This window comes from Ailuropoda melanoleuca, chromosome 1 (assembly GCF_002007445.2).
Source record: "Ailuropoda melanoleuca isolate Jingjing chromosome 1, ASM200744v2, whole genome shotgun sequence".
NCBI lineage: Eukaryota > Metazoa > Chordata > Mammalia > Carnivora > Ursidae > Ailuropoda > Ailuropoda melanoleuca.
Genome location: NC_048218.1, coordinates 158,555,628 through 158,577,345, shown reverse-complemented (window position 1 = coordinate 158,577,345; position 21,718 = coordinate 158,555,628). Strand labels below are relative to the sequence as shown.

General features: G+C 37.7%; 1 protein-coding gene across 2 annotated transcripts in view; it reads left to right on the top strand.

Annotated features, from left to right (window-relative positions):
- Positions 1-11,398: 11,398 nt before the first annotated feature.
- The window catches only part of MACC1 (MET transcriptional regulator MACC1), a 63,155-nt gene continuing 52,835 nt past the window's right edge, over positions 11,399-21,718 (top strand). For both annotated transcript variants that reach the window (XM_019795454.1, XM_002915370.3), the window contains exon 1: positions 11,399-11,499. The gene's annotated coding sequence lies outside the window, so the exon portion shown is untranslated. The remainder of the gene's footprint in view (positions 11,500-21,718) is intronic.

Genomic DNA, 21,718 nt, shown 5'->3' with positions numbered 1-21,718 from the left:
AGCATATTTCTAATCATTTTTATCATACCTGTGAGTGACCTGGGCAACATTTAAATCATGTTCAGTAGGACCTTTCCTAGATAATTAGCAAAATATTATTCTTCTGCAAAGATGAGTGGAATATTAAATTTTATAAATTTAATATCTATAAATTTGTATATAAATATAAATATTTTATAGGTATAGATAACATATGCAAATAATATTTTTATAATAACAGTAAAATTCACTGATTGGGTGTCTCCAAGAAGTTAACGCTGTAAACTGCTAAGGGAAATTCAGAATAATTTAATTATACAGAGTAATTAATGTGAATAATATCCCCTTATTTTAGTCTCAAACAAATTTGATATTTTGTCTTTCTTCCATATATTGAATTGTTTTACCCATGTTCATTTTAAGATGCCTTATCGATGACACATGGGCCTTAAACATAGATTTGAATCTTAAAAATATAAAATTTCTGTTGCTTATCCATTATTGAAGAATTGATTACTCAATTTCAAATGCAAATTATACCCTTTAAGTGAAAAGAAACATTATTTGTTAAACAGCATTTAAAATTCTACTAAAAGAACTTTAGTAACTTTTAAGAGTTAATATATGTCTAAACTGGGATAAATTATTTCCTTCTTACTGGCAGCATCAGTCCCTAGGATGACACCAAAAATTATCGCCTTGGAATTTAGGGTGACACATTGCTTTAATCACTTGTGTGTGGGGCTGGTTAATTTCATTTCCCAGAAATACAGTGAAATATACAGGCCGGTATTTATTTAATATGGCTTCCATGACTTTAAACTCTGCCTTTGGAAATTCATAAATTCCTTTTCAAATGGAAAGGGGGAAATCACTGTAACTGTGTTCCAGTTAATTATTCTTTTTTAGCAGTGGCCATCTGGATATGTGTCTAGTCTCTACCCTAAGTATCATGTTAGGGGAATGTCCATGACATATAATTTGGAAAAGATGAGCAACTGTGCCTCTTTTGTTAGTGAGGTTATCACTAATAATCTCATAAACAAGTACATTTTTGCAAAAACCTCATCTAATTAAAAAAAAAAAAAACTTCTTCTTTATAAATTTCCCTAGTGATAAGAACCTCATTTCCTCTCCATTTTGGGGGCAATTTTAAAGAAAGATATAAATCTTGTTTCCACTAAAATCTAGTACACAAAAGGAATATAAAATTTACCATTCAGTCATACATTCATACTATGGTTAGCAAACATCTACTGTATCCCAGACACCATGCTAGCTGGGAAAATAATGGTGAAGAAACAGACACAGGCCCTGGCTTCATGAAGTTTACCTGAACAATAAACATAAAGCTTACCTGAGCAAGAAGGAGACATCTGTTAACAGTGAACCTGAGGTTTGGGGTTGTTTTTCAGTGCAGTATAATCTAAACCTTGTGACTAATGTAAGTGTTAAAATATGCTGAGAGATCAAGAAAGATAAAGGCTGAAAAAAATCCATTGATTTTAGAAAAAATGGCCATAAGGAGAGCTTGATGGGAGCAGGAGTCAGATTAGAAAGGACTGAGGACTGAGAAGAAGGTAAGAAAACTGACAGCAAGTATATATAGAGAGATTCTGCCTAAAGCTTATCAATGATGAGGAGGAAAAATTATCACAGTTGCTCAACAACGGTGTAAAAGTTTGCTGTTTTTGTGAAATGGGGGAGACTTAAGAGATGTGTGAGTAAGAAAGGATCCTGATGAGAGAAAGAGGTAAAATATGAAAGAAAATATAGAAGGAAATAAGAGATAATTGACACTGAGTGTTTAAAAATGCAGGAGAAGTATGCCTTGAGAACTATTAACAGAGTTAGGCGAAGTTTAACAAAGTTCTTGGTTCCATATGAAGAGAATCATTTATTGGAGGAAAAAATGTAACTCTAAGTAAATAATTAAATAACTAAATAATCAATCCAAATGACTGAATAAGAGACGATGAAACCATTATTTTATTTGGCTTACTTCATTCTTCTGTTTTGGTCTCAATGCCATCTGCAAAAGAGACAAAATCTTACTTCATCCTCTACATTATGAGACTTCTGTGTATTTAGAACTAATTCAAAGCAAAACTCTAAGTAATCAACTTTTAATTTGGCTCTTTCATTAATTAGGCTCTTTTGTGTTGCAAGAAATACAGTGAGGCTAGAGAACAATGAAGGGGTACAGGGGTACAGGAAGTCACGGTGACATTGTATGATGAGGAAGAACCCAAACATACTTTGTAGTACAACTCTTAGTATACATCCACATCTATGAAGGCATAGATTTGTGTCTGTGCTCTTCACTGCAATATCCCTAGCTCCCTGGCACATAGTGGACACTCAGTAAGTATTTGTTGAATGTAGGAATGACGAACAGCTCATCTTGCCTTGCCCTTATAAATGAGTGTCTCATACTTCCAATCTCTGTGATTCTGCCATTCATCTGACTAACCTTTCTTTTACTCTGCCTCTTTCTGTTTCTCCTGTCACTGTCAATCACCAAACCTCCACCTTGCTGCTCTCTACTCCCACAGTCTCTGCATATTACTCAAGCTTTTGACTACTTTGTGGTTTTTATTTTCCATCTTGTCAAGGTGTTTATCTTGGTTTTGCAACACTCCTTAACCTGCAAGTCTATTTTGAAGTTTTTCATTTGCATTCCATAAGAGAGATGATTTAATTGGTTCGTTAGTTGCTATTCAATATATATTTAGAAAAAAAAAACCTAATTGGGCATAGCTCTCATGCTAGAGTACCTCATAAGACCACTATTCAGCTCTGTAGTTTTCAAATTTGCCTGCAGGAAGCAAATTTTCTATTTGACCCAATAGTCAAGCATACACACAGACACATGCACACACACACACACACACACACACACAAACACACACTGAAATGGACACATTATGAAACAATACCGACACTTTTTATTAGTTTAATTCACTCAGATCTATTCTTTACTAGTTTATTTTATTCTGTTCACTCCATGCCATTTATTCTGTTCAATTCTGTTCTGTTTCATTTCCATATACTCTATTTCACTCTAAAATTTTGGAGAATTGATTCATAGCCCACGAACAAGTCAAACATACAATTTGAAAAACTGAGGTGTAGCTTACATATGGACAACTTTGTTTTGGACATCAATTTTCAAACCAGTCATCTATGATCAGTCATCTATGGTCAGCCAGGGCAGTAGAATCATATGTTAAAAGGCATGAAAAACTCTGTCTGTGGCTAGATCCTTTCATGAGAAGGGAGAGACACTCCTTTTCCAGGTGAGTGGGAAGGGCACTTTGTATGGTATCTCTGATACAGGCAAACTCCTACTTTCCAATTTAATGCTGCCTTTTTTCTTCCCACACTCTGCCCATTTCATAAACCAACCCCTACTAAAATGTTGGTTGATGAATCCTTGTAATGGGAATCCCTTTAAGGTATATTTCCATTTTAATATGGTCTTTTTTTTTTTTAAGATTTTATTTATTTATTTATTTATTTATTTGAGAGGGAGAGAGAGAGAGCAAGAGTGTAAGAGCAGAGGGAGGGAGAAGCAGACTCCTCATTGAGCAGGGAGCCTGACATGGGGCTCCATCCCAGGAGGCTAGGATCATGACCTGAGCCAAAGGCAGATGCTTAACTGACTAAGCCACCCAGACATCCTTTTTAAATATGATCTTATTTAATTAATTTAATTTAATTGTTCTTAAGAATAAGTCACTTTTAGAACTGAATCATGGGTCTCTCAAAATTATATAACAAGTGACATCCCAGAAACAGGTGATGTTTGGGGGACCCAGGGCCTTTCTTTATGCCTTTTCAATTATGTATCTTCTCTTAAAGTTGGTTCTGTGTACAAATAAAAATATATTCTCTCAACTTCAAGGGGAAGTCTGTACAGGGCCCAACTCTAACATTAGAATACTATATAGAGAATTTCCTGAGGTGGTAATCTGGTATGATAGCCTGAGTAATGGTCCCTCCAAGACGTCCACATCCTAATTCCTGAGAACTGTGAATGTGTTATGTGACACAGGAGGAATGACTGAGTAGATGTGACTAAGGTCTGTACTTTGAGATTGGGTGTGTGGGGGGGATATCCTGGGCTTCCCAGGTGATCTCAGTATAATCAATGAGTCCTTTGCAGATATGCTTTCCCAGCTTCTGAGAGAGAGAGTGAGAGAAACAGAGAGTCAGATTATGACAGAGAAAGGCAGACAGATGGACAGATAGAGACACAGAGAAAGTGAGACAGAGAGAAAAGGAGAGAAGGGTGATGAAGGGATTAGAAAGATGTCACTTGAGGGGCGCCTGGGTGGCACAGCGGTTAAGCGTCTGCCTTCGGCTCAGGGCGTGATCCCGACGTTGTGGGATCGAGCCCCACGTCAGGCTCCTCCGCTGTGAGCCTGCTTCTTCCTCTCCCACTCCCCCTGCTTGTGTTCCCTCTCTCACTGGCTGTCTCTATCTCTGTCAAATAAATAAATAAAATCTTTAAAAAAAAAAAAAAAAGAAAGATGTCACTTGAGAGGATTCAACCTGTTGTTACTGGCTTTGAAGATGGAGGAAGGGGATCTAAGCTAAGAAGTGTGGATGGCTTCTGGAAGTTGAAAGAGGCAAGGAAATGGATTCACCCCCAGAGTTTCTAGAAAAGGATATACTCTTACTCACATCTTGGTTTTAGCCTAGCAAGATTCATGTCAGCCTCCTGACTTTCAGAACTATAAGATAATAAATTTGTGTGGTGTAAGCCACTAAATTTGTGGCGCTTCGTTATGGTGGCAGTCAAAAACAAATACACTTAGAATGACCTTGTCAGCACCAACAGAATGTATGGAAATATAAGCAGCCAACCTCATACAGGCTCTGACATCCCAGATGGGAATCCTTACAGGATAATGGGTAAGTGACCTAAGACATTCCTCCTTTTGTATGTCAGAGAACACTGGATTTTTGTACCTTGTGGATAAACCTGTGTCTCTACGGAATCCAACCTCCTAACCCCAAGTTAGAGAATAGAGACTGTGGTTTAATACTTATCAGGAGCATGCAAAAGAAGAGGCAGTATTCCCAGGATATGAAATATACTGCTACTTTATTACAGAGCTTCAAACTGACAGAAAAATTGAACTATTCCTGAAAAATTCCATGATGGTGTCCACAGTACATAGCAGTATGTGGATGGATGTTAACATTAAAAATGTTTTGTGTCTTCTTCGTGCAAAACTTAAAAATGTTCAAGAAACATATATAGTGAAGCATATTATACAAACCATATTAGCAGATGAATTAGGAATATTTTGTCTTGGCTTCTAGATCGTGAGATTTATAGAATATAATTAAAAGTTGATATTCCATTCTCAAATAACTTACCATCTGGTATACCAAGGACTCAGAGTAGACTCTTTTTTTCTCCCTCAAGTACACACACACACACACACACACACACACACGGATACCTATTAAGTGAATGCACAAAATCACTATTTCAATCAAAATTCTACACATTGTTAGGATTTAGTGACAAATATATGCATAAATACTTTGGAAATTTTCTGGAAAATTATGTAAGTTTCAGGGAAGTTGATATAAGAACAGTTGAAGATTTTAACAAAGAGTGATGTTGGAATAAAAGTGACAATTGCACCAATAAAAACACAAAAGAGTCAACAAATGAACAACTCTTTAGGTTATGGTTAAGAGGCAAGGAATCCATAGACATTCCAGAAAAACCTGCACAGAGGGTCCTCTGTTGTTGATTAGTAGCAAACGGGCAGCATGGAAACATCTTATGATCATGAGAGCAGTTGGCACATGTTTTCTTGTGTGTTATCCTGAAAGCAGTGAATGAAAGAAAACAGTGATGAACTTCTCAACTTCTCAACTTTTACAGCTCGGTGGGGGTCAATTTATGGATGATTCATCTTATGGTTGAATAAAGAGCCAGAAAGATGTGATGAAGGAAAATATGAAATTGTAAGAAAATTTGGCTCCCTTTCTTAATCTAGGGAAATAAGATCAATCTGACCTAAATTAACTTTGGCAGTAACATTTTACTAAGATTTGAGCTATTCACTGAAATTAACTGGTAAATGCACAGTTATTAACTGTTTTTGGAAAGTTACAGTGTGGTCATGACTCAGGGACAAAGTGACCCAGAAAACGGATGTCACAGGCAGCTCAGGGGTCTGAGAGTCAATACATACTGAAAGACGACAGAGAAAAAACTCCAGGGGGAACTTTCTTCTAAGTTTCAAATGTGGCCTTTCTCTCCAAGATAACCTCATACTGGGAAAAATCTGAGCATGTGGGGAATATGGCTGTTTCCTATCACTTTTTCTGGTATATTTGTCCTACAGAGACCAAACATGAGTGACATTTAACATAGGTCATTGAAGGATACCAAGAAAATCCCCTTTTGATTATTAAGTAACACCCTTTTTTTGTGTGCTTGATTTCCCCCTCTGGATGCAGGAAATCACTAGCTATGCTCTCTTACTAGATATAGAGAGGGGATAAAGCCTAAATTCTAAATCAGCTGGAGAAAAAAATTACCTCTACATTAGTAAGCAACTGACAGCTTCCATGTAGTCAGAGAAATTTAAAGTTAGAAGGAACTATAAGCAAGGTTTCCTTATTTTACTGGTCAGTTTAATTTAGGTCAGCAAATATGTACCATGGCCAGGCACTGTGGAGTTTTTGGTATTTAGAGATTAAATAAGATCCAGTCTTTGATCTGATGGAGTCTAAGAGCAGTAGGGTAGGCAGAGGAATTCTCTGTGTCATTGAAGAAAGAACTGTGTTAGGTGTATGTATCACTCAGAGTTTTTACCTCCAAGCAATAGCAAATGAGTTTGGCTGAAATAAATTGAAAAGCAACACACCAAACTCCCATCCCATAACTTCTGGGGCGGGGGCTGGTGAATCAGACATACAGCTTGTAAAGCCAGAGCAGCAGCCAAAACAATGCCCCTGGGTAAATTCATTGTTTTTGCTAGCCTTAGAAACCACAGTTTGCAGGATCAACACCAAGAATCCTGGACCCTGCTTTCCATTACCGTTACAGCCACATTCAGAGTGGGCCATTGTTTACACTGCTGCCTCTGTTCACCTGGAGCGAATTCTCCCCTATCCCTACTTCTTTGTGTCGCCAGTTCCTAGTTCCTGCTCCCAGATGCTGTGTCTGATTAGGTATTCTGAGTATTCCGCTCTTATCTCCCAGGCTGGCTGGGTCAATGAGTCACTGCCATTTCAGCTTCCATGTCAATTGTCACCGTTAGAGCGTGGATGGAGTGAAGCCGATTTTAAATTCAGTTTAGTACATCACAGTCTTTAGCTTAAGCAATCTTTTGGGTGACTCCTACTTTATTTTCAGTTTCTTCTTGTCCTTATTCTCTGGTTTCTCTTCATGATGGTACTTGAGTGTATGGTAGGGGGAGAGACATAACATTATGGTGTGGAGAAAAGAAAGGGGCCTGAAGTACATGTGATGCTATCTGGGTCTCTCTTTTTTTTTTTTTAACAATATTTTTTTTATTTTGTTATATTAGTCACCATACAGTACATCCCTAGTTTTTGATGCAAAGTTCCATGATTCATTGTTTGCATATAACACCCAGGGCACCATGCAATATGTGCCCTCCTTACTACCCATCACTGGCCTATCCCAATCCCCCACCCTCCTCCCCTCTGAAGCCCTCAGTTTGTTTCCCAGAGTCCATAGTCTCTCGTGGTTCATTCCCCCTTCTGTTTACCCCCCCTTCATTCTTCCCTTCCTTCTCCTACCAATCTCCCTGCTATTTCTTACATTCCGTAAGTGAGTGAAACCATATGACAGTTGTCTTTCTCTGCTTGACTTATTTCACTTAGCATAATCTCCTCTAGTCCCATCCATGTTGCTGCAAATGTTGGGTAATCGTCCTTTCTGATGGCTGAGTAATATTCCATTGTATATATGGATGCTATCTAGGTCTTGTCTGGTCACCTGCTGTGGAGTTGTCTGGCTTGATTCTGGTGCTTGACCAATGGACCTTTTGGAACATTGTACAAATATGGCAAACATCAATGGATGATTTTTACCATTTTTCTGTAGTCACAAATGCACAGGGTAGCTTCTTTGCCTAACCCCTGGTTTCTGCATGTCCACTTCACATTCCCATGCTTAGTTAGTAGCTGCTTAGCTCTCCCAACTGGGCAAAGCATACAGTGGTGTAAGCTGTGTGACTGAACATGGAGGCTCTACTACCAGGACATTTGACTCTTCAGTACCTACCAATATGTTTCTACTGAAGCCCGCCTTAGAGTTCCACTCCACCTTTGGCTTGCTTTTTCCCACACACTGGGATCAATAAGGTTGGCTTTCCATACCCTTTTTCTATCCATCAGGAAATAACATTTGTCCACATTCTACTTATTTTTTAGGTACAATAAATATTATGGCTGCAAGTGATCATGTTTGGGGGTAAATGAAAACACCTTGTATTAGCATGAAAAAAATATTAACCCAGTCAGACATATGCATAAATCAGTACAAGAAACATGTAAGGGAAAAAGTAGGTGCGGAGAGGTTAGAAAAAAAGTTTTTTAAGGAAATGACACCGAGGTATATGTTGAGCATGAACTCTGTGCCCAACTTTAGATACTTTAGATTATGTTCCCATTGGCAGGCTAAGGGGCTAACAGTCTTTATGACATGATAGAGGAGAATTAGGAAGACTTTCCAGACAACAGTCACCTTCACCAGCCTGCCCTTATGTCTGATGGTCCATAGAAATATCATTGTATGTCAGCAGGATCTAGAAGCTTCACTTCCTCCACAGTGGCTGACAGCTGGAAGACACAGTAGTGTGTGGGGACCAAGAGAATCCCGTAGAAGCACAGGTTTAAGGAACTAACGGTGCTGAGAGACTTCTCTCCCTTGGATGAAGGAGATTAGTGATTAGGAATTGTTTAAAGTAGTCCAAAGGTCAGAATTTTATCTTGAGAGCCAGGAGATGAGATTATAGGGGAAGTGAGCCAGAGATGCTGGAGCTGGTGATAAAAAACCATAGATGAAGGCTGAGCTGACTCTCCAAGATGCAGTCATGGGGCTGAGGGCCAACCTTTGGGAAGCTATTAGGAAAGCCGAATGCACAACAGGAAACAGAGCCGTGATACAGTGCTGATCCATGAGAGCCTTCATTTCAGGCACTGTCAGGAGTTAAACTGATGGATTTATCACTTTACTTTCTGCAGATAAAGTTTGCGGAAGCCACACCAGATTAGACCACAGGGGAGACTCTGATAACAGTACTCTTTACATGAATTGAGAGAGTTCTTTAAAAGCAAATGTTTATTTTCTGGGACAGATAGAAATGGTATTGGTATTGGGGCGTCTGGGTGGCTCAGTCAGCTAAGCACCTGACTCTTGATTTTGGCTCAGGTCGTGGTCTCAGGGTAGTGAGATCGAGCCTGCCATGGTCTCCACACTCAGCAAAGAGTCGGCTTGAGATTCTTTCCCTCTGTCTCCCCTCCCCCACCCACTGTTTGCGCATGTGCACTCTCCTCTCTCTCTCTCTCTCTCTCTCAAATAAATAAATCTTTAAAAAATGATACTGTTATTAACATTCAGCTTAGAGTTGATATCTCATTATTTCATTCACTGATTATTTATCTGAGTTAGTGAAGTAGGAATAAAATAAAGTGTTGCCTTCATACTGGAAAGTAAGATTGCCTGTACACACACACACACACACACACACACACACACACACACAAAACAAGGAAACAAGATATAAAAAGTGTTATGAGAAGGCTAGAAAAAATATTATGCAATTTATTAGGAGGGAGAGAATAACTGACTGGTGGTAGCTGCTTGGAGAAGAGTGTTTTTTCAATGAGCTTTGAAAGAAAGGAAAGATCTGAACGTTTAAAGGTAGGCAAAGAATATTTTAGGGAGAAAGAAACAGCATGGAGAACAAAATCTGTAGGGTCTGAGGAAGCGGAGAGCCGGAGAGCCATTTGTTCTGGAAGGAATATAAATGACCTAAGGCAAGTTAGGCTCTAGTCAGGACCTATGACAAAGGAAGACAGAAGAGCCCAATTTGGATTGTGGGACCACCCAAGGGGAAACTTCAACGAACTCTGGGTGGGGTTAAGCAGCATGGGCACATGAAGCCCCAGGGTTCCTTAGGGAGGTAGCATGCAGAAAGGGTAGAGAGGAAGTGCAGAAAAGGGAAAAGAAATGTATCCTTTGTCACTATTCTGCCATCTGCTTATTATTTTTTAAGAGAGGGAGAGGGGTAGGGGCAGAGAAAGAGGGAGAGAGGGAATCTCAAGCAGGGTCCATGCTGGGTGTGGGGCTCAATCTCATGACCTGAAATCATGACCTGAACCCAAATCAAGAGTTAGACTCCTAACCAACTGAACCATCCAGGTACCTCACCATCTGCTTGCTTTAGGTGGATATTTCCATTATGTTTTGGGGCCCAGGCCAAGCCAGGGCTTGTCTATATCCATTTTCTGGGTTGTGTTTAACAGGAAATGAAAGGCTAGAAAAAGATTCTGTATGAGCAAATGGAGGAAACACATTCCTCAGCTTTTTTTTTTAACATTCTCTTTTGCCAGGGTTGCAAAGAAGTGAAACAATTATTTCACCTTTCATTTTATCCAAGTTTTAAAATCCATTTTTCTTTTTTTCCCTTCAGTTTTCTTGTTCTTGAATTTTGAGCAATCAGAAACAATGCTGGAATATTAAAAAGGAAAACACAAAATCAGAAAATGGAAGGAAATATCAAAAAGGGGTTCCATTTTGCTCACATTTTTAAAAGCACATTTTGAAAAATCCAGGGCATTTTTGTCAGATGAAAGGCCAAAGATCTCCACTGTGTCTATCACACTTCTGACTGACAATCACAGTGCTGATGTAGGAAAACTAGAAATGTAGGGGCTCACCAGGGACGCTGTCATTCACCTGCTCCACCAGGCAGTGAGGCATCCTCAGCTCTGACTCACTGGAAGAGAATCTGGTGGGGCAGGATCCTCCTCTGCATGAGGATTTGTTTGCCTGAGGAGTGTTTAGTCCTTACCTACAGGTAGGGAGCCTTCTCATTCCTTGGCAAACATCAAATCCCTTTTGTTTCCTTTTATAGAAATATACAAATTATTCGTACCTATTCCCACCTGATCTGATGGTTTGAATGCTTTGCTTTCCTGTTTTGCTTTTCCATTTATAAACCCTTTTTTCCTAGGGTGAAACTGTAGCCATCCACCCTCTTCTCCTGGTTTCAGGTGAGGAGTCTGAATTGTGGGTGTTGTAGTTCTTTTGCCTTTTAGGGTTTCTGGTTGGGCAACGTGGGAGTCACACTGGGAGGACTTCTAGTCCCAGGTGGCTCGATAAGCAGCAGTTTAGGCACCACACAGAGGGAGACACGTTTGAAGAGAGCCCTGGGTTTGGGTAGAGTGACTTCCATTCACTAAAATGGTATTCCTGAACTGAAGAGGCTGGGGCTCATTTCCACAACTGTAAGTGTTGTTTTTAAAAAATTAATATTTTTTCACTATTGTTATATGGTACACACTAGGAAACTGTGTAGTTTCCAGAAGAATTGAACAAGCTAAATGCTTCTTCCAACCTAAGCCCTGCTTGGAAAGAAAAAAGGGAAGGTAACTGATATTCTGTGATTTTGTGGGACATGGTTTAGAATGAACTTTGAGACAGAGACTAGAATGATACCTTGAGAAATGGTTTAGAATAAGGTAATTTATTAAAAGAGGAAGAAGATATGCAGCATTCAAAGTCAAATTGGAAACACACACACAGACACACACACACATTGCAAAGACACACCCAACTCTGGCTTGCTTCATGTACGTAGATGGTTGAAATCCTCTGAAAATTTTAAGTATTTCGAAAGAGAGCCAAGTATGTTGAAGACTGTGGGCATTAAAGTCAGGTAAAGTTGGATTTGGTGGCTGCACTGCTTATCAGATATGTGACCTTTGGTAAGATGTTTCACCTTGTCAAGCCTCAGTTTCTTCATTTGTAAAGTTGGTATGATATCTACCTCACTGGATTAATAGGATGAAATTTGCATCATACTAAATAGATGATTAGACAATAACTGATGGAGGATAAGCAGGGCTTTTTCCGAATTTTCAACTAAGCTTCAAAAGCAGATTGAAGAAACTGTTTAAAGTGATAAAGTGATTCCACTTATGTGAGGTATTGAGAGTAGTCAAATTTATAGAAATAGAAAGCAGAATGGTGGTTGCCAGGGGTTGGGGAAGGGGAAAATAGGAAAAGTTTAATGGGTATAGAGTTTCGGTTTTGCAGTTTGAAAATGTTCTGATGATTGGTTGCACACGATGTAAATATACTTAACACTACTTAACTGTACACTTACAAATGGTCAAGTTGATAAATTTCACGTTAAATGTTTTTCACCACAATTTTTAAAAAATAGATCAAAGAACATGTGGTGAAAATTCTGGTTCCTCCAATTTGTTAATGCATCCCTCATTCTTGAAAAATAAGTCCATTTTCAGAGGATTGAGATTGGATCACCTATGTTAGTTTCTGGTTTTTACATACCAATAATTAACAGTGATGATGATGCCTTTCTGGTATGCTCTTAAAGTTGTCTCTACCTTAGTGGTCATCTTTTAATAGTCTCCTTAATTATGTGATTATCTCTAATTCGTAATAGTGATATTCAATATGATTTTATGGGTATTGTACAGAATCTAGGAATTAAGAAGTCATAATTATTAGTTACATCTCAATTGCATTATTTATTCAGGTTTTCTCACCTTCCTTTTAGCTTATTTATAAACAGATTATTTTTATGTGTCTGTCTTAGAAATAACAGACTGTCAAGACAGGATCCGTTAAATGCCACTTTATCTTAAAATGTATTAGCTAATTTGGAGGACAAAAGACAACTTGGAATTTTCTGGATTTGAATCTTGAAAGTTTTGTCATTGTTGAACTTTGGGGAAATCCTTTCTTGAATGACCATATGTATTCCTAGCTGTCTATTAAGACTATCTCCTATGGTATTTGGTGATAACTAAACGTGATAGCAACAAGTATTTGTGACAAGTGTGCAAGGTTTTGCATGTGATATACCACATGAATTCAAATCCTCTCAGGAGCTATGTCAGCAAATCCAGGGTAACATCAGAATGAAAATAGAGGAGAAGGAAAGCTGCAGAAGCACTTGACAAATACTACCTATCAGAGCAGCACTGTTTTTGCCATTGAATGCCATTTCTGGCCTACTTTCTCTAGGACGCGTCGTTTATTTATTGAACAACTACTTCTAGCAATCCTGCAGTGTTCTCCCGCTGAGCAGGGCCTTGCAGTTCAAGAGTGACTGAGGCTTGGTCCTTGCGGGGATCCTGATCTACTATAAGAGAAATATATCCATAAATAGCTAAACGGAGGAAGTGCTAATCCATTAATCATGCCTCCCATTCGTGGCATCATTGTTCATTAATCCCCACTCCTTAGAAGGTGTGATGTGTAGTATCGGGGGATAAAAGGAACTCCATAAATCTTTGCTTGAACTGTAATTATTGGAGATTAGAAGAAATAAACTTCCAAACTTTATCTGAGTCTGTCAAAAGCAGAATGGAGTGAAGAGACGTGTACCCAGAATTGCCGAGGAAGGGGAGGCCATGACCTACTGAATATTAAGAGGACCCTGTGGGAAGTAGTGGAGTTTTAGCCATACCGGAAAGGTGTGCAGAGTTGAAACAGGCAGGAAAAGGTGAAGAGACTATCTCAACTAAAGCAGTACTTCCCAAACTTCACATAGATGATATGATTTTAGGCAGTAGATAGACTAGACAATCAATAACATTGAGTAATGCTATGAGGAAGTTAGTATATTTTTCAAATTTCTTTCAATTTTTCAAGAACAAAGTTTTACTGTTGTCTTTAACTGAAACTTGCTTCCAACACTTGTTTTTAGTTCTCCTTTGTAAGAACTATAGAGTAAGTAATAGGCTCAATGATTTTAACAGGCAAAAGGTATTTAGTTGTAACTTAACTTTCAGAATAACATTTGTTTTTATAGTTATTGCCTATTTATTCCAATAAACACTGTTTTTTTTCCCCATTAATGATACTGCTAGAAATGTGCTTTTATAATACTTATCTGAGCTAAAAATCAGAGTGGATTGACAGAGAATATTAAGTAAAAAATAGTTCAGATCATCCTTGCTAATGGAAAAATCATGAAAAGATGCCAGAATGCCTGAAGTTTGGGAAATATGGAAGTAAAGGCACGGTCAAATACAAAAAATTAGGAAGTGAAATGGAATCAGTTATGTTTATGTATAGCTGGAAAGGAAGGTTATTTGGTGTTCTATGGCTATCTTTGGATAATGATGCTGGAATAAGGTTGATTGTAGAAGCTTTAAAGAGATTTGGGCTTCAGCTTCTAGGTGGTGTCCTGACCCAGACACATGGTGAAAGTTGTGCTTTAGGAAGATCATCTAAGGAATGGCTTATAAGTTGTTTGGTGCAGAGGGAACACAAATGCAGGCAGAGTCTTTGGACATAGGTCTTAATAATCTGAGCATGGATAAACAACGGGTGCTGGGAATGAAAATGGAAAAGAAGAGAGGGATGAGGAAGTAATTCAATAAAAAAGAAAACTAATGATTATAAAAAGACAACCACCACATTGCTCTTGAGTTAAGTTTGGTGGCCTAAGAGAATTACAGTGACACTGAGACAAAAGAGAAAGAGCTAGAGTTTGCTGGGGAAATGATCCTTTGTGCTATAGGCAAATTGGAAATAAGATGAATCAACCTTCCAGTGGAAAGGGAAACTGCATTGTTAATCACATGGGGCTGGAATTTTAGAAAGCCATCAGAGTTGGCCGGAGAAGTGGAGACAGCAAGCACATCACTCCTTAAAATAAAACTCAGCCCTGATCTTTTTCCTCCCCCACTCAAGGATAAATGGAGAACCTTCAGGTATCTAGGGAAAACCAGGGGAATGGAGAGAAGGTTGACTGTTTCCTCCCAAGATTTAATTTTCTCCAGAGAATTCTCTCTTAATTACTGTAGTCATCATCTTGCTCAGAGATGAGGCTTCTTTATAGGGTCTTTCATGAGAATAAACAAAAACATCTTCATCTTTAGCCAGGAGAATAGTCAGTCACCAGGTTTAATTTCTAGGAATGGTAAAGTGGAGTTTTCTATGTGTTCTCTTTTTACTGGGAAAGGCACTTAACTTAGATGTTTCCCCAATATGTACAATACATAGTAGATAGCTTTTAAGGATAGGCAGATATCACAAAGATTCCCAGCTTAAACAATAAAATATTAGAATTTGTAAAAAATACAGCACTCTCCCTGATTCTGTTTCCCGCTTTCGCACCTCAGAGGTTGCTACTATCCTGTCTTTGTACATTATCTCTCCATTGTATGCTTTTATTCTTTTATCTGTCTTTATTTGTATGTTTTTATTCTTCCTGCCACTATGTGAATATATCCACAAACAGTATATAACATTGTTTTGAATGTTTAAAAACATTTATATGAACATTAGAGTATACATTATTCATCTGCAACTTGTTCTTTTTTCTCAACATTGCACTTTGGAGATGAATCCATGTTGATTTTGTTGCACAACTTATTCATTTTCATAGCTGTGTGGTATTTTACTATCATAAGTAGCACTATGATAAATATTCTTACATATGCACTTGGGTAGGAATGTAAGAATTACTGTAGTGAGTATTTCAAGGAATAGATTTGCTGAGCCATAGGCATATGCATCTTCAATTTTATGAGATACTGATAATAAATTGCTTTCCAAAATATTTATATCACATGTTATTCCGGGCCAAAATGAATGAGAGTAACTGTTTCTACCCGTTCTCAACACACTTATTTATCTCAAATGTTCTAAATAAATAGTCTTTCCAGATGTAACTGAAAACCAGACACTTGTGACATCTGAGTGACTAAGTTTGGAACATTCCAATCTCTAAAATATAGTGCAAAATTTGATTGCGAATCAACTTTCTTATTTTTCAACCAGTGTGAGACATTAAATGACCTGTCCATCTAACAGACACTCACTTTAGTATTAATTATATTAATAATAATAGTGATGATAATATTAACAACCGTTAATGTCATTGAATGCTTACCATGTACCAAGTGCTGTCCTAAGCACTTTCATTATATTGTCCTATTTAATTAATTTTAGGGGGCAGATAATGATATTATACCAATTTTAGAGATGAAGAAACTGATTCACAAAAATACTACATCAATAATTAGTAAGTAGTGTTGATGGATTTAATATATACTCAGTGTATTCCAGTTAAGACAGGTGAGAAAGGATAAGAGGAAACAGGCCGGGAAGAGAGACATTAAGGTATCATACTCCTTAACTTCCAAAAGTTTAGAATCTAGTTAATATTTAAGTTACATCAAAAGAACATTTGATTTAATTTTGCCTAGGAAAATTGGAAAATGATCCTTATAGATTATCAAAGTTTACTGAGCCTTGGAGAGAGAAAAAAGAAGTTAAAGAGGCAAGAAAAGGAAGGGAGTGGCTTTTTATAAAGTGGAATATATTTGAGACCTATGTCCTCATTTTTTATGAGGAAGTGGAAAATACAAGATATATTTGGTGAAGTTCATTTATCCAATCATTAATTCAACAAATAATGTCTGAACATCTGTACTGCGTGAGGCACTGAGCTAAGTTTGGGACACAGAACTGAACAAGATTCTTGCACCATCTCTCCCTGTAGACAGATGTGCTTGGAGATTTAGTATTTGGGGAACTGGGGGCAAAAAACCAAAGAGAATAAAACTGGAAAGACAGGTTGTATCTAGTTACAAAGGATTTTCAAATATTGGTCTTAGAAGTGGTACTTTTTTCTGAAGGCAGTGAGGAATCAGTATGAGTCACTGTGAGGTGAGTTGCATTGTTTATTAATTTATTCAGTAAACATTTATTCTGCCTGTGCTTTGCTTGTGCTGGGGTTGTAGAGATGGAAGAGCTCATATTACAGAGGAAGTGACAAATAAGTATATAAAATTGATAATACAGCGTGAGAACTAAAACAGGGGTTTGCACAGAATAGAGATATCTAATGCAGGCTGGGAAAGTGTAGTGAGGAGTGGGAAGACCACAGTGGGAGATAATCCAAGGTGGTTTTGGAGATAAAAAAAATCGTTTGAAGAAATTTAACAACTGAGTTTAGTCTTTTTGTTGTTGTTGTTAATTTGAGTACAGTTGACATACAATGTTACATTAGTTTCGGTTATACGATGTAGCCAGTTATGCTATGCTCACAAGTGTAGCCACTATCTGTCACCATGCAACCCTATTATATTACCACTGACTACCCATGTACCTTTCATTCCTGTAATTTACTCATTCCATAACCAGAAGCCTGCATCTCCCACTCCCCTTCACCCGTTTTGCCCATCCCCCACCACCCTCCCCTCTCTGGTAACCCTCAGTTATTCTCTGTATTTATAGGTCTAATTCTGATTTTTGTTTGTTTGTTTGTTTGTTTGTTTTATATTTTAGATTCCACATATAAGTGAAATTATATGGTATTTGTCTTTGTCTGACTTATTTCATTTAGCATAATGTCACACATAGCAAGATCACATTTTTATGGTCAAGTAATATTCCTCTGTGTGTGTGTGCATGTCTTTGTGTGTGTACCACACCTTTATTCATTCATCTATGAGTATAGTCTTTTATAGAATAGCATTTATTTGCTTTTTCTAGCTTCAAAAGTGTTGCATGTTCACTGTGGAAAATTTGAGAACCACAGTCATACTTAACAAGGATGTACATCTTTAAGATTTGTGTGTATGTGTGTATCCTCCCTTTTTATGACAATAACAGATATTAAGAATGAATAATTAATAAAAAATGTTATGATCATTTTAGTTCACCCAATAATAAAGTACACATTTCAATGTCATTGTATATCCTTCAATAACATAATTTGAAATTGCTCATTTGTATGTGATAATTTAGCTAGTCCTTTAGTATTGAAAATATCTGTTCCTCCCCATACTTCCTCTTTTGAGTAGTGCCACATTGAATATTATTGTACAAAAATCTTAGGACACACCTGAGAATTTTTAAAGATAAATTGCTAGAATTTGAATTATAGGTCATAATCCCAGTAAAACTCCTGACCATATCATGCAAAAGAAGGAAAACGCTCATAGAATACTTAACAAGAAATTGAATTGATGAAACTTGCATTTTAGAAGGATCATTTAAAAAATATTATGTAGGGAGAACAGGAAAGATTGGAAGCAGCAGACCAGGTAAGATTTATTGCAGAAATCTAGGTGAGAAAAAAATAGAGCCTACACAAATGAAGCCACATTAGTGTTGGAACATGGCAGAAATTTTTAGATATTAATTTTACAGAACTTAGTGGATTAGGGAGAGTGGCTGGGGGCAGGTATGGAGTAAAATTGATTGTGGATTGTTTCGTTTCTGACATGGGTAACTAACTGAGTGGGCAGTGGTGTCCTTGTTGCCTTAGATAGGGAAGACAGGAGAAATGGGGTTGGGAGGAAAGATAGGTGAATTCAGCTGAGGCTAGTGAACTTTGACTTGCCTATGACTATTCACAAAAAAATTATTTAAGAAATAAGACAGATCTGGGAGTCAGGGATGCAAATAAATGAGAGAAGGATGTGGGAGTCAGCAATCCCTAGACATAGCTACAATTATGGTTGTGGATGGGATCTCCAGAGGTATTGAGGAGTGCAGAATGAGAAGAGTAGGGGGCTCATGGTGTGTCCTCTGACGTAAAACATGAAGATTTAATCAGAGGAAGAAACAGCCATAGTGGAGACTGAGAAGGAAAGGCCAGAGAAATAGGAGGAAATCCAATGGCGAGTAGAGTGAGTGAAGACAAAGGAGGAGAACTTCCAACAAGGGAGAAGTTAACAGTGACACATGTCAGAGCAAGGCCTAACAAGAATGAAAGGTGGCCTTTACATTTCTGTGGAAGTCTTGTCCACAGCAGTTTCAGTAGAGGGGCAGGGTCAGACACTAGAATGCTATGACTAGACCTGTGTTTCAATGACTCGACTTTCATGCAATGGGCAGTATAGTGTAGGGAAAGAAGGGACAAGAAAGTGGAAGGCTAGTGCAATGGAGAGGGGATTAGGGCTCCAGAAAAGATGTAATAAGGGCTAACCCAGGGCAGTTGCCATGGCATTACATAGAAAGAGACTGTGGCAAGATTTACCAGATAGATGGATATGATATGTGTGAGAAAGGTTGGAGTTCAAGAGGACTCCAAGGTTTTAATCTGATATACCAGAAGATTGCAAAACCATCAACAAAGGCAGAGTTCTGGGGAAAAAATATGAATTTTTGTTGAAGATCAGGAAAGAGAGCTGAGTTCTGCCATGGATATGTTGATTTGAGGTACATACGCAGATATATAAGGGTATGGCAGCATTCACCCTGAAATACTCTGAAGGTGGCTGTTAAGGTTCTGCAGCTCAGGGCAGAGATCTAGGTTAGAGACAAAGATCAGTGAGTTTTTCCCATAAAAATGGGACTTAGAATCATGGGGGAGGCTGGGATAACTCAAAGAGATCACTGAGAGTGAAAAGAACAAGAAAACCATGGACAATATTTAAATAAACAGATAACATCGGTGGAGTCACTGAAGAAAACATGGAAGGAATGATCAAAGCAATAGCAGGAAAACCAGTAGGATATTAATGCAAGAAAGTAGAGGAGAGGGAGTTTTAGGAAGCCGTGGTGACGACCAAATTAGCTGCAGACAGGACAATTCAAGAAGAGGACCAAGGAAGACCTGTGGGATCTGGGCTACTTGCAACTTTTGCTTTGTCTTGGAAAAACATTTTTAGAATATTTATATCTTTTGTAATACTGTGACTTACATTGTGTTCTAGGTTTTTTTCCTTTTTTAAATTTCTTCTTTCCTTTTGCATGGAGTTAAATGCTTACTTTTGTTTAATTCTACAACACAGCTTTCAATTTGTCTTCCTGACTGAAGTTATAGGAAATATATTATGACCAAACTGACATTACTAGAAACTAACCAGTTTGACCTCATGAAGATGTATCAAAGGCAAAACTTTACGTGGGTTTCTCTTATTCCTTTTTGCCACTCTAAAGAAAATAAGTTGTGTTAATTCACATGTCGATTCATATACCAAACTTTCTTTTTATTTACTGAAATTTTCTCCTTGATATGTATAGCTAAATTTAATTCTAGACCCTTAGACTAAGCTACTAGGAGGAGCCTCTATCCTTGTTCAACTGAAAACTAGCATGTCTCCAGCAGAGACTACTCACTGGGTGATTCTCTTTTTTGGATTATTTCAATAAATTGAAAATTCAGTAAAAAATTATTTGCCTTTGAATATCAAGAATCAAGCATCATTTTCCAGATGTAAACTTAACTCCTCCGTATTTAAACGTAGCTTTCAAACTTCTAGTATGAATGTAATTTAATGTTATACCTGTCATCCAGTCTATTTTTCCATATTCTCCTGGGAAAAGAAAGTATGTTTGTTACAGCTCACCTATCTACTCAAAAATATAGACTCATTTAGTCTGTCTTTGGTGTTTCAGTCAGGTTTCCAAAAGTTGATGCTATAAATGAGCTCGTCAGTTATTTAAGTAGCGCGTTTCACTCAGACCACCATTTAGACAAATCTGTGTTGGGATGCGAGATGTTAGATATTCTGATAAAAAGATGTTAGAGACTCTGTGCCAGATAGAAAGACTTGAAAATAGTATTTTTAAAAATTGAACAATTGAGAGAGGCTTTAATATCTGTCTGAATATATTTACAAAGATATTTTAAAGACGTAAAGTAATTCTTACCCACAATAAAAAATCCAATAATATACAAGCTTAGAGAGTGAAAATTAAGTTAAAACGCCAGGTTTCAGAGTCCTCATCTGCAAATCCTGTCCTCAGAAGCACAGCATGGCAGTCTGCAGTTTCTTCTGAATTCTTTCAGTAACAAATATTCTAAACATATGGAGTATTTGGTGTCCTTGCCTTTTTTCCTTAATATTTTGATGATTCATTCATAACATTGCATATGAAGATATCACACCTTTTTTTTTTTTTTTACCACAATGCTTATAGATATGTCAAAACTTATTTACTGGTCTCCTACTGGCAATTGTTATGTACTTTCTAGTCTTTAACATTAACACAGCTGCAGTGATCATTTTTGCGAAGTAATAGGATATTAAATTGGAAATTTTGGCTAAGATTCTAAGATAATTGATTGGAGATACCAAAAAGAGGTGTCTGACTAAAATCCCAATTGGGGCTATTCTTACAGTTCTTGAGCTCCTCACTCACTTCCTGGTTATAAAAAACCATAGGGAGAAAAAACACAGGATTTTGTGAAAATGATTTGGAGAGCTAACCCAATGCAGAGGGGCAGAAGTGAGGAATGGTACTTTTTAATCTCAAACTTTGAGGAAGTGGCTTTATTGCGAACTCCTGGAAAGCTTGAAGTGTCTTTCTGCTAAAAACAAAAACCAAAAAACAAAAAACAAAAAAAAACACCAAACAGCTGGAGGAGGCGTAGCTGACAGAAGAATTAGCTACGTTGCTCATTTCACAAGCAGTGCAGTCATAAGCCTCTCAGGATCCCCCAGAGCTCATTTACACGTGGTCCTGCGAGCGCACACCTACTCCCGCCCCCCTCGTCCCCCC